The sequence below is a fragment of the Rutidosis leptorrhynchoides genome, chromosome 5 (assembly GCF_046630445.1).
Source record: "Rutidosis leptorrhynchoides isolate AG116_Rl617_1_P2 chromosome 5, CSIRO_AGI_Rlap_v1, whole genome shotgun sequence".
NCBI lineage: Eukaryota > Viridiplantae > Streptophyta > Magnoliopsida > Asterales > Asteraceae > Rutidosis > Rutidosis leptorrhynchoides.
Window position 1 is genome coordinate 285,384,537 of NC_092337.1, and position 6,208 is coordinate 285,390,744.

Consider the following 6,208-nt stretch of genomic DNA (forward strand, 5'->3'; position numbering starts at 1 on the left):
GTTGATATTATTTTTGGTGGATTGAAATTTGTTGAAGAAGATGAAGAAGTAAGGAAAACGGGATATACATGTTAAATATAATTGGGTGAGGTAATATTTCAGAAAAACAGATCCAGTCAGATGGTTAAGTGATAGGTCGGGTGTTCGAGAGGTCTTGGGTTCGAGTCCCGTTGGTGCATTTTCTTTTTAGGGTATATCTTTACTTCTCATTTCTATTATTATTATTATTATTATTATTATTATTATTATTATTATTATTATTATTATTATTATTATTATTATTATTATTATTATTATTATCATCATCATCATTATTATTATTGATTATTGTTATTATTATTAGTAGTAGTGTTAGTGTTATTACCGATATTAGTAATTATAACTGTTATTATATATACTAAGATGAAGACTATAATTGTTATTATTACTAATATTATTATCATTATCATCACTAGTGTTATCACTACATATTATTATTAATATCACTATTAATTTTATAAGACTAATATTAACATAAAAATTACTGTTATTGTTATTATGATTAATATTATTTATATTATTATTAATACGATTATTAAAAATTACTATTAAAACTATAATGATTATTAAAATTACTATTATTGTTAAAAATATTATTTTCATCATTTTATCTTATCATTATTGTTAAAATTATCAACTTTATTAAAAATTATTGTTATTACTATCATTGTTATTATTAACATTTAGACCATTATTAGTATCACTAAAATTACCACGATATTAAAACTATCTTTTTATCTAAAAATTATTGATATTATCTTTATTATTTTTATGACAAATGAATATTATACATGTAAGAATATATTTATATTACATATAAGTATGTGTTAATCATATTAACAAATTTTATATAAATATTCATATATAACAAATTAAGTATTCTTAATATAATACTAATCAGATAAACATATATATAATATATAACTTAAAGATATAAAATATGAATTTGCTCGATTATGATTATGTGTTTTAATAGATATACAAATGATATAGGTTCGTGAATCCGAGGCCAACCCTGCATTGTTCAATTGTTCAATGTCGTAATATGTATTTTTACTACAAAATACTGTATGGTGAGTTTCATTTGCTCCCTTTTTAAATGCTTTTGCAATATATATTTTTGGGACTGAGAATACATGCGATGTTTTTATAAATGTTTTATGAAATAAACACAAGTAAACGAAACTACATTCTATGGTTGGATTATCGAAATCGAATATGCCCCTTTTTAGCTTGGTAGCCTAAGAATTAGGGAAATGGCCCCTAATTGACGCGAATCCTAAAGATAGATCTATGGACCTTGACATGTCCCATTCGGGTTACGAATGCTTTAGTACTTCGATTATCATGTCCGATGAGAGTCCCGGAATGATGGGGATATTCTATATGCATCCTGTTAGTTCGGTTATCAAGCGTTCACCATATGAATGATTTTTATCTCTATGCAGTTTGCGAAATGCCTGATATGAGAATGATGTTTATGAAATACGAGAATCTTGTGGTCTATTAAAATGATGGAAATGATTATTTATGTTAAACTAATGAACTCACTAACCTTTTGGTTGACACTTGAAAGCATGTTTATTCTCAGGTATGAAAGAAATCTTCCGTTGTGCATTAGCTCATTTTAAAGATATTACATAGAGTCGTTCATGACATATTTCAAAAGACGTTGCATTTGAGTCATTGAGTTCATCAAGATTATTACTAGGTCAATTATAGTTGGATATATTATGAAATGGTATGCATGTCGTCAACTTTCGATGTAATGAAAGTTTGTCTTTTAAAAACGAATGCAATGTTTGTAAAATGTATCATATAGAGGTTAAGTACCTCGCGATGTAATCAACTATTGTGAATCGTTTGTAATCTATATGGACTTCGTCCAGATGGATTAGGACGGGTCGTTAGACCAATGCTTCTATTGAACTAAGACTTCCCAGAAAACATGGAATCGTGAAACTTCATGGATCTGATAATTTTTCTGGTATCTTATTCAATAGTACTGCAGAGCAATTAGCATTCATTGTAACAGCCGAGAGTTCTTCCATTTTCTTTCTATTTGTGATTAGATCTTTCAGGAATTTAGCATATCTTGGCATTCCTGAAATTACATCAATGAAAGGAAGATTTACATTTATTTGTTTAAACATATCCAAGAATTTAGATTGCTCGGCTTTAAGTCTTTATTTTCTCATTTTACTCGGGTAAGGAAGGGGTGGTTGGTATGGTTTAACATAAGGTTTAGCCTTAACTGTGTTATCTTCATTAACCTTTTCAACTACCGGTTCTTTTTCTTTTTCTTGATCATATTGTGGTTCTTGTGGAGTAGGAATAGAGTCATCAGAAATTACAGGTATTTCAGGTGGTTTAAGTGTAATACCACTTCTTGTGGTAATGGCTTTAGCTGTTTCATTCCGAGGGTTAGCATTTGTATCACTAGGTAAACTTCTTGGTTTTCTTTCACCTATCAACCTTGCTAGGTTGCTTACTTCTTGTTCCAAATTTTGAATAGAAGCTTGTTGATTTCTAAATGCTTGAGCATTTTGTTCATTGGTTTATTTATGAGATGTGAAAAATTGAGTTTGAGATTCAACTAGCTTCGACATCATGTCTTCTAAATTTAGCTTTTTATCATCAGTTTGTGGTGGTTTGTTTTGAAAAATAGGTCTTTGCTGATTGTAAGTATTATTGGATACTTGTTGATTGTTAGGACCTTGTTGATTGTTGTATGAAACATTTCGGTTATAATTCTAATTTTGATTGTAAATTGGTCTTGGCGGTTGATAATTATTCTGATAATTATTTCCAGGCCTTTGGTTAATATATGAAACATTCTCTCTTTGTTCCATTGTTTGTTCAATACTGAGACAATCTTTTGTCAAATGTGGTCCTCCACACTGCTCGCAACTAATTCTTATTGAGTGAATATCTTTAGTCATCTTTTTCATTCGTCTCTCGACAGCATCTATCTTTGCGGTAATGGAATCAAAGTCATGGCTAGAATCGGCTCTAGCCGCTTTAGATGAACGAAAAATATCTTTTTCCTGATGCCACTCATGTGAGGGGGAGGCTGTGTTATCAATAATTTTATAAGCTTCAGTTGCGGTTTTCTTCATAATGGACCCACCAGCTTCTATGTCGATGTCTTTTCGTGTAGTAATGTCGCATCCTTGGTAGAATATTTGTACTATTTGATAAGTGTCTAAACCGTGTTGAGGACATCCTCTCAACAACTTTTCAAATCTTGTCCACGCCTCATATAGTGTTTCATTTAGCTTTTGTGTGAACGTAACAATTTCTCCTTGAAGTCTTACGGCTTTAAATGTCAGAAAGAATTGTTTAAGAAAATTTTCAACTAAAACGTCCCATGTATCAATCGCCCCTTCAGGTAACGATTCTAACCAATCTTTGGCTTCTCCCTTTAAAGTCCAGGGAAATAACATGAGCTATATCTGTTCATCCTCCACTTCTCGAATTTTAAATAGAGTACAAATCCTATTAAAGGTACGAAGATGTTCATTTGGATCTTCCTTCGGCGCACCACTAAATTGACATTGATTAGTTACCATGTGTAGAATTTGTCCTTTGATTTCATAATCTGGCGCATTAATGTCTGGTTGAGTAATTGCATGACCTTGGCCAGTGCGTTTAGCTCTCATTCGGTCTTCCATACTTAATGGTTCCAGATTTTCCATGATTGAATTTGTTGAATCTGAATCACTAGAGGATTCTGATTTAATGGTTTGTTCCTCGACAATCTCTGTTTGAATGATTGGTGGTTCCGGAGGAAAAATTAATGGTTCAGGATCTCTGAATTGTCCCTGAATATCCTCCGGATTCTCAATTGTGCAGTCGGGTTCAAAAAATGGATTATCGGAAATTTGAATTGGAGTACTTGGTCAACTAGATGACTATTCTAAAGAAAAATTAACGGCAACAATATTGGCTAAATGTCTTGATCGAGTTAGAGGTGGTGAACGTATGAAAGGTGATGAACGTTTTGCTCGGTGCATTCACAGAATATCCTATTAGTTATAAAAATACAAATTATATAAGCTATCAAATTAATAGACTTTTCTGCTTTTGCCCACGTTTCGAATAGCCAAAAGATGTAGCAGGGAGCCAGAACCCTTTAAATCGGAAGCTCACAACTCGCCACTAACAAATCCAACTATTACTACGAACAAGAAAATTTGGATGTGTATCAATTTAACCACTTAAAATAATTTTTCGTCGAAATTTTGAAATAAAAATCTATGTCCTAAAAACTAGAGCGTAGAAATGAGAAAGAAAAAGAGTGCGTCGAAAAACGTCGAAAAATAAAAAGTCGAAAAATAAAAAGAAGAAAGTAGAGCGTTGAAACTTAAAAGTCTAAAAACTAAATATTAAAACTTGTGTCTAAAGGTATTAAAGCTTAAAGGAATTCTAAACGGAAAATGGCAATTACTTAAAAGGCACTAAAATCTATTAAATATTAAAGCGATAAGCGACGTCGTAAAATTCTAAAGCGCCTAAATCTTAATCTAAAGAAAAAGCACTTAAGGGATTTTATGGCAAAGCTTAAAAACTAGAAATATAAAAATAACTACGGCACAAACTAAGTTTAAAACTAATTATAAACGATAAATATACAAATTACGAATTAAATGATAAAAAATATATACAATTTATAAAAAGAAAATAAAAAAATGATAAAATTATTTAGTTTTATAAAAATATTATTTTTGTATTATTATTTTTATAAAAGTATTAATGTTATAATTAATAAAACTAATTTAAACTAAATATTACAAATTAAATAAAATTAAAACTAATTAATAAAATAACTAACCCTAATTATAGTTTAATAATAATAATATTTATTAATCTAAACCCTAAATCGTAATAATTACTGTCCAATGTTTGACCTGTCAGAAACCCCCGCGAGTGCAGGTCGAATTTGTGCAGGTTCAGTGTTTTTTTTTTGTTTTTTTTTTTTAATATATATAAAATATAAATATAACTTATTACTTTTTTATAACTTTTTCACAATAAAAAAAATATAAACTTTTTAATTTAACTAAACTTAAAAATATATAGATATATTTTTCTTTTTCTTGTATTTTTAATATTTAAAACGTATATTTTTACCGAAATAGATTACGACTTAATAAAAAAAAATTTTTTATAGCGTTGCGCTTTCGGCGTTTAGGGTCCCCGGCAGCGGCGCCAAAAATACTTGATGTGCGTAGAGGTGTATATGAAATAGCTTATATTTTACTAGGAAATACTATTAAATACGATACAATTTTACACAAGTTATTTATTTATTTATAGAGTGGATATACCTAAACCTTGCTACAACACTTATAGGCAGTGTACCTAATCGTACAGTAGTGTAGTTTTTAGTAAGTACGGTTCGTTCCACAGGGATCTAGCCAAGTTTAATGCTATATTTTTAAAACTATATTTATATATAAATATGTATATAAGTAGTATTATAATTATAAAAGGGGGCTTTTACAGTTTAATGACCGGTTTGTCGATTTTAAAACTTTAGTCGCAGTTAAAACCTAATGTAAAATAAAAATAACTTAATTTAAAGCGTAAAGTAAATGACAATAATTAAAGTGCGATAAATTAAAGTGTGAAAAATGACAATAAATAAAATTGCGATAATTAAAAAGTACGATAATTAAAAGTGCAATTAAATAAAATGACAGTAAATAAAAATGTGATGAAATATGAAATAAAGGAATTATGCTTATTTAAACTTCCGTAATCATGATGTTTGACGTATTGATTTTAGTTTATTACCATGGGTTAATTGTCCTTTGTCCTGGATTATTCAATATGTCCATCTGGTTTTTGTCCGTAACAGTCCATCAGTCATAAATATAAAGTGCGAGTGTCCTCGTCAAATTATCCTTATATCCGAAGTCAAATATTTCAACTAATTGGGGACTTAAACTATAATTACACCAATTTTCCTTGTATGTAATTCACCCCTGTTTTAATAAATCCATTAACTATTAATCCATTCCCGTGTCCGGTTAAATGAACGATTATTAGTACTTATAAATATCCCGCCCATCGTGTCCGATCGAGTGTATGTGGTTATTTATAGGTACGTCCAATTGTAATTTTTATATTAAATTAACGAACTATCATTCAATTAAACAAATAT

General features: G+C 29.3%; 1 non-coding gene across 1 annotated transcript; it reads left to right on the top strand.

Annotated features, from left to right (window-relative positions):
- The first annotated feature begins 3,246 nt into the window (after positions 1–3,246).
- Positions 3,247–3,353, top strand: LOC139850836 (small nucleolar RNA R71). Its single transcript, XR_011760214.1, has one exon. It is a non-coding gene; the product is annotated as a small nucleolar RNA R71 (small nucleolar RNA).
- The last annotated feature ends 2,855 nt before the right edge of the window (positions 3,354–6,208 follow it).